The sequence below is a fragment of the Stegostoma tigrinum genome, chromosome 24 (assembly GCF_030684315.1).
Source record: "Stegostoma tigrinum isolate sSteTig4 chromosome 24, sSteTig4.hap1, whole genome shotgun sequence".
NCBI classification, from domain to species: domain Eukaryota; kingdom Metazoa; phylum Chordata; class Chondrichthyes; order Orectolobiformes; family Stegostomatidae; genus Stegostoma; species Stegostoma tigrinum.
In genome coordinates this window covers 4,646,096-4,654,119 of record NC_081377.1, presented here as the reverse complement: position 1 = coordinate 4,654,119, position 8,024 = coordinate 4,646,096, and the positions used below count along the sequence as shown (strand labels likewise).

Genomic DNA, 8,024 nt, shown 5'->3' with positions numbered 1-8,024 from the left:
ACGTGAGTCAAAGTGTATTAGGGATAGGCAGCAAAGTGAAAAAAAAAACCACGATTAGATCAGCCATGGTTTTACTAAATGGTGAAGCAGGTGTTTTGAAGGGCTAATTGCCTAATTCATATGGTCATGTGTACATCTGTTAACACACTTACAAGTAAGCACACACAAGCCACATTCACATGCACAAAAAAACACACATCACACAAAGTCAGCTGCTTCTACGAATAAATCTGTAGGATCTTTGCATCTTTTATGCTTTGTTGTACAGATACTGTCACCAGCTGCACTGAGAGCTAAAATAACTGCAAAAGGCTGAACCCAGCTCAACAAAGTCTGAAGCGAGCAGAATCTTTCAATAATGTGGAAATGTGTGCAGCAGGTAAATACCGACAATTGTATGCTGACCAGACTGAAGTCTGTCTGATGTCTAATCTTTTAATGTAATTGAATTTTTATCTCTTGGCTTTAGGCAGTGTTTATTAGGAGATGTCCCATCCATCTTCATGTCCATCTCTAGCTGTTAGATGAAAACTGTCATTGCGTTTTATTCCTCATCTCTTTTCTTTTCTTTGTTATCTGCACAATGTTCCCAAATAAATGCATTTTGTGGATCTGCAGCAGTGACTGACAATTGTGACATTGTGGGGCTTCCCTGATTTGGGATTTTGTTGCACACCACAGGCAGCTACTGTTAAGTTGTTATTCTATCCCAGTGAACAAAGCTTGAAATGAAATACAAGACAGTTCATCCTGTGCATAAACCTGGCAGGAATCTGACAGTTAGAAGGAATTGGGTCACTGAGCAGGATTGTAGAGTGCAAGTCCTGAATATTGGGGCAGTAACGAAAGCAAGGTTGAAAGTGATCCAAGGTTACTCAGAGGCTTAAAATTCGGTATGTTCAGGCATAGAAGAAAAACAATTTGAACTTCAATAGAAAACTGAACTATTTGACAAAGTGGTGAAGGATCGCATGCTGAAATGGATTGTTCTAGGAAATAAACAAGAGAAGCTGACACTGAAAAGCAAAAACAACATTAATGAACTTGAAAAATGGGTTGTCACTGGACAATGAATTTATGAATGTGCAGTGATGCGTTTTGGTCAGAATAGAGTCTCAGAATAATTGGAGAATAAAATTCTATATAGGTAAGCAAAGTAAAAGAGATTGAGGGTGACAGATACACAAATCCGCAAAGGTAACAACACAGGTTAACAAGGCTATAAATAGTACAAACAACACTTCCAGATTCACTTCTAAATAGGTAAGGCTCAAATACTGAGAATTGATTTTAAATATACACAGAACTTTGGATACAGCACATTTAGGGTACAAAATCTCCAGTTCAAACTATTTTCTTACAAATAAAATTGCTGGGGAGAAATGTAAACAAGGAATCTTCAGTTTCAATTTAGCAGCACAATTGCCCTTTATTGGGAGGTCTTTGCCATGCAACATGGGAGAGGTTCCTAGAACAGTGTCCACTGAACATTGCACACGAACCCCCTCCTCTCCCCCAAGTATAGCATTTTTGTACATTTCGCATTACAATAATTACATTGACGTTATTGTTAATCATGTCCATCCAGTCTATGCATCCAATCCTGTAAATACATGATCAATGGTGGACATGTCTATGGACAGCCCTAGGTTCCCTATGATCTCATGATTTTTACCAGACATTGTTACCATCAGGCCTTGGAATCTGACAATTACCCCATTCAATTACATTCCAATGTTAACAACTATACTCTTTCTCAGACATTTGCCAGACTTGCTTATTTGTAAGGACTGTTTAGATTCTGTTATTCATTGCATTCATGGCTATCCTTATCAAATCCTGTTACTCATCTTATATTTCACAGGAGATATAAAAAGATGCTAATTCCTACTTATTGTTCTAAAATTCATAATATCAGTTCTGATGTAAGATTAGTTATATATATATATATATATAATTATATGGTTAATCTAACTTTAGAATTCCTTAGCCAATGTATAGTGAGCAGCTTCTATCCTACCTGACTGTGGAAGGCTAGGTAAACACTATCCCGCTATCTTGTAGCTGCAACGATGATTCCTTCTATTCACATACTGTTTCTAAGTGTATTAAACAAGAGAGTGCTTCTAAGATGAAACTTACTGTCCATACTCTAAATATTTCTTCACAGACTCTTTTACTTAGTAAGGCGACATCTATTCAAATTCCACTAATAAGACTGAAACTGAATCACATTCAGAGCTTAGCAAGTTTATGCAAACTCCTAAGATTTTACAAAGTATACTCTCATTCCCATTTTATCTTATCATTTGTCTCTGCCCTTCCTCACTTGATCCTTGGATATACAAATGCATTTGAGCTGTCTCCATGATTATTATTTCAGTTTGCTCATTTAGGTTGTGAAGTTGCCCTTGTTTATTTTCTCGAAGTCAAGCTGGTACCCTTTAGAGGTTAGATAACACGGTGTGAAGCTGGATGAACGCAGCAGGCCAAGCAGCATCAGAGGAGCAGGAAAGCTTGGCATTTCGGGTTGGGAGCCTTCTTCAGAAATGGTGGACGGGAAGGGGCTTCTGAAATAAATAGGGAGACAGTGGAAGGCGGTTAGAAGATGGATAAAGGAGAAGATAGGGTGAGAGGAGACAGACAGGTCAAAGAGGCGGGGTTAGAGCCAGTGAAGGTGAATGTAGGTGGGGAGTTAGGGGGTTATAGGCATGTCCAGGGAGGACGGACAGGTCAGGGGGACGGGATGAGGTTAGTGGGTGGGAGATGGGGCTGGGGCTTGAGGTGGGAGGAGTGGTTAGGGAGGGGGGGACTAGCTAGGCTGGTTTTGGGATGTGGTCGGGGGAGGGGAGATTTTGAATCTTGTGAAGTCCACGTTGATACCATTGGGCTGCAGAGCTCCCAAGTGAAATATGAGTTGCAGTTCCTGCAGGTTTCAGGTGGCATCATTGTAGCACTGCAGGATGCCCAGGATGGACATGTTGTGCGAGGAGTTGGGGGTGGGGGGGTGTTGAATTGAAATGGTTCGTGACTGGGAGGTGTAGCTGTTTGTGGCAAACAGAGCGTAGGTGTTCCGCAAAGCGGTTCCCAAGCCTCCGCTTGGTTTCCCCGATGTAGAGGACGCCACAACGGGTACACAGCAGATACAGTATACGACATTAACAGATGTGCAGGTGAACATCTGTTTGATGTGAAAAGTCTTCTTAGGGCCTGGGATGGGGGTGAGGGGCGAGGTATAGGGGCAGGTGTAGCACTTGCTTCGGTTGCAGGGAAAAGTGCCAGGGGTGGTGGGGCTGGAGGGGAGTGTGGAGCGGGCAAGGGAGTCATGGAGAGAGTGGTCCCTCCGGAAAGCAGACAAGGGTGGGGAAGGAAAAATGTCTTTGGTAGTGGGGTCAGACTGCAGATGGCGGAGATGTTGGAGGATGATGCGTTGGATTTGGAGGTTGGTGGGGTGGTACTTGAGGACGAGGGGGATTCTGTTTTGGTTATTATTACGAATAGGGGGTGTGAGGGATGAGTTGCGGAAAATGCGTGAGACACGGTCGAGATCATTTTTAATTACTGTGGAGGGGAAGTTGCAGTTTTTGAAAAATGAGGACATCTGGGATATTTAGGAGTAGCATGTCTTATCTCAGGAGAAGATGCAGCGGAGGCGAAGGAATTGGGAATAGGGAGTGGCATTTTTACAGGAAGGTGGGTGAGAGGAGAAATGTTCTAGGTAGTTGTGGGAGTCGGTAGGTTTAAAATGGATACCGATTTCCAGGTGGATGCCAGAGATGGAGACAGAGAGGTCCAGGAAGTAGAGAGAGGTGCCAGAGATGGTCCAGGTAAACTTAAGGTTGAGTTGGAAGGTGTTAGTGAAGTGGATGAACTGTTCGAGCTGCTCGTGGGACCACGAGGTGGCGCCGATACAGTCATTGATGTAATGGAGGAAGAGGTGGGGTTTAGGGTCAGTGTAGCTTTGGAAGAGGGATTGTCCCACGTGTCCTACAAAGAGGCAGGCATAGCTTGGGCCCATGCGGGTACCCATGCCCACCCCCCTTTGTCTGTAGGAAGTTTAGACGTTATCTGCTTCACCATTTGTTGCTCAGCCCTACTTGCTGATGGGATGGAGACTCCTCTTCACCATCTCTCATAGCTAAATTTCTTAATGTTAGGTGTAGATAGCATTGCCTAATTTCTCAATAACCAACGAGTCTTGTGTCATTGTGAGATCATGCTTTTAATTCTTGTTAAACTACAAATTTTATGCAGTCTGTTCACAGACATCTTCTTACCAGAATGTCTATTACAAACACCATCTGTGGATTTGTACAGAACTCCAGGTATTTTAATTTGTAGGATTCTTTGTTCCACCTGGTCCTTATTACCTTGGATTTATCTTATTCTCAAAGCTACCCTTGTCGTAATGTATGATCTTACGCTAATCCTGAACGAACCAAGCCATTTCCACACAACTGCTAAAAATCGTCTCTGCAATTTTTTTGCCAACTCCATGGGCAGCCACTTCTAGCCATGGCCTGCCACAACAAAATATATACAAGATTTGGAGAAGGTGCCAAAAAAATAGTTTTATTCAGATGATATCAAGCTGTCTATTGGCTCTGCACCCATAAATATCCATTCCCTTCACCACTGCCACTCAACAGCAGAGATGCACTACTAAGCTTCACCAAAGATATTTAGAAAGCGCCTCTGAAACCCATGATCATGACTATCTGGATGGACCAGGACAGCAGATACATGGGAACACCACCACTTACAAGTTCCCTTCCAAGGCACTCATCATTCTGGTTGGAAATATATCGCAGTTCCTTCACATGTCACTGTGTCAAAGCCCTGAAAATCCTTCTGTAAAAGCATTGCAGTTCTACCTACAGCAAACCAACTGCAGTGGTTCAAGAAGTCAACTCACCAGCTCCTTCTCAATGGCAATGAGGGATGGGCAATAAATGCTGGCCAGCCAGCATCACCCATGCCCCAATTAGGAATGAATTTTTAAAAAATAGAAGAGTGTCATCAGGTAAGATTAAATAGACAATAGACAATAGATGCAGGAGTAGGCCATTCGGTCCTTTGAGCCAGCACCACCATTCATTATGATCATGGCTGATCATCCACAATCAGTATCCTGTTCCTGCTTTATCCCCATAAGCCTTGATTCCATTATCGTTAAGAACTCTATCTATCTCTTTCTTGAAACTATCCAGAGACTTGGCCTCCACTGCCTTCTGGGGATTTTTTTTTAGCAAATAGAAGGTTGAGAATGATGGAAGAATGCACCATTTGCAAGAAATTGAAGGAGGTTGAATTGAATTGAATGTTTCACTGTGATTTGTTTTTAAGGGAAATACAGTGAAAAGTATCAACTGTACATGATGCGGCCCATGAGTATATCATATGGATCATTGAGACTACTCTCCCATTCATCAGATTATAACGACCTTGGGCTCAACCCCCAATTTCCCACCTGCACCCTTATCCCTTGGTTTCTTCAGAGTCTGAGAATCTCAGGCTTAAACAGCCTTCAATAATGGAACGTCCACCACCTCCTGGACACAGAATTCCAAAGATTCATATGTTCCTGAGAGAAGGAATTTTTCTGTTCTCAAAAACTGAACTCTTCTCTATCTGTGATCTCTCAATTCCCCAGCCTGAGGAAACAACCTCCCAATGTCCACATTTCAGAATTTTGTCGATTTAAATGAGATGACCACTCCTCTAATGACAGCGTAAGCCCAATTCACTCAACTTCTCATGAAAGGACAAACCTCTCATCCCTGAAGCAAATTTAGTGAAACATGATTGTACGGAAAAGATAAATATATTCTTCCTTAAATGTGAGGTCTAAATTTGTATATTGTACTCCAGGGGAAATCTCACTGAAGTCCTATTCAATTGTGAGAAAGCTTTCTAAAAAAAAAACAACTTTTGCAATCAAATCACTTTGCATTCAAGGCCAAAATGCTATTTATCAAACTTATCGCTTGTTGTTCCTTGTATGAGCGCATCAAATAGATTCTAAATGCCAACATTTTAAAACATTCACGCCACTCAGAGACATTCTGCTCTTACATCCTTATGATTGAAATAATAACCCTGCATTGTGATACTAATAGGATGCAGAAGTAGGTCATTCAGCCCCTCAAGCCTGTTCCACTCTTCAGTAAGATCATGGCTGGTCTTCTTACTCTGCATTCTGATCTACGCTAACCAAGAACCTTTAATCCCTTCACTTTTCAAGAATCTATCAACCAGTGTTTTTAAAATATTACTAGGCTCTTCCTCTCCTGACTTCTGAAGAAGTCCAAAGACACAAAACCTTCTGCGAGAAAAATATTCTCCTCAACTGTCTTAAATGGATTAGTCCTTTCTCAAATCAATGACCCTTTGCACAAGAGGAAAATTTCGTTCTACATTCGCCCTATCAAGCTTTCTTGATTATAAGCCATCTGCCACCCTGTTGCCCACCCACTTAACATGTCTGTGTCTCTTTGTAGCCTCTTTGTATCATCCTCACCGATTACATCCCCCTCATGTTTTGTATCATGAACAAAATATAGAAACAATATTTAGCACAGATTGCTGTAGCATAGTTGCAACCTACAGATCTTATCCTAACCTTTAGCTTCCTGCTTAATGTTCAATTTTTCATTTCCAGTAATGTATATGACTCCAATAATATGAACACATAATCATCTGTGTGGTACCATATTGAATAACATCTGGAATTCCTAACACACCACATATACTGGTTCCCCTACATCTCTGATAACTTATTTAAGAGATGTGACAAATGAAACTTCCTCAATAATAGATTGCAGGGCTTCCATAAGAACTGATATCAAGCTAATGGGCTTGTAGTTGCTCAATTCTCTCTCCCTTTTTTTTTTGACAGTGGTGTGACAGTTACAATCTTCAAATCCACTGGGACTATTGCAGAATCTGATGAAATTTGGAAAATCATAGTTGTTAACTTCTAAAGTAGGCACAAAAGGCTGTAGTATTGAACAACAGGAGCTTTATTCTGAAATTGTTTACTCCATAGGCAACAAGGTTAGGTGATGCTGTGTGCCTCCTAAATAGCTGTTGAGGTCATCATCACGTCGCATCATCAGGCCCCTAAAGTCTACTGTACGTAAACAAATATACAGCAGTAGTGAATGCCACTCTCTCTGCAATTAGCTTTTCAGAACACTGGGATACAGATGATCAACTTCTGACAATATAGGATTTTTGCCCCTTTAATCCTCTCAAAGATTTATTGTCTGATAATATTAAGTAAATTAACCTCTTCACCTAGTTACTCTTTAGTTTCGACATGGAATTTGCGTCTTGAGAGATATAAAATATTTGTTTAACAGCTCTGACATTTCCTCATTTCATTTGATAATTTCCTTTGTCTCTGCCTCTCAGGGACCAATGTTCACTTTAATTAATTTTGCAGTAAGAATGTTCCTGATGACGAGGGAGACCACAACCAGGGGCTTCAGTCTCCCAAATGAGCTAGGCCAATTAAGACAGAGATGTGGAGATATTTCTTCAGCCAGTGAGTGGGGAGCCTGTGGAATTCTCGGCCACAGAAAGTGGCTCATGCCAAAATTTGTAAGTTTTCAGGAAGGAGATTGATAAGGGTATCCTTGCCAGGATCTTAGGGCTGAAGGGATCACAGGGCCTATGCTAAATGGCAAGGCAAGGCAGAGTTAATATAGCCAGTATATTGCCAACTGAAGGGGAGACATGCCAAAAAGCAAGGCAATGCAAGGCAGGGATGCAAGGCAGGCCCAGTATCCAACGCAGAGGTCACACAGAGAAAATAATAGGGTGAATCTATAAGTGCCTGTGTTGGTTTTCATGTCGGGTTTTCCTAATGTGGGCCTTATTTGGGGAGTTTGGTAAAATGGGAGGCTGATTATTACTGAGGCGAGCAGTGGTATTAAAACTGCATTCAAAAAGTATTAATCCCTGTCAATTGGCATCTCACTGCTGCTTAACAACAATTTCAGCACTTGTCAGAACATTAA

At 41.5% G+C, this 8,024-nt stretch overlaps 1 long non-coding RNA gene across 1 annotated transcript in view; it reads left to right on the top strand.

The window, feature by feature from the left end:
- Window positions 1-269: 269 nt before the first annotated feature.
- The window catches only part of LOC132210939 (uncharacterized), a 47,552-nt gene continuing 39,797 nt past the window's right edge, over window positions 270-8,024 (top strand). Inside the window, exon 1 of the long non-coding RNA XR_009447192.1 lies at window positions 270-379. This is a non-coding gene — a long non-coding RNA (uncharacterized LOC132210939). The remainder of the gene's footprint in view (window positions 380-8,024) is intronic.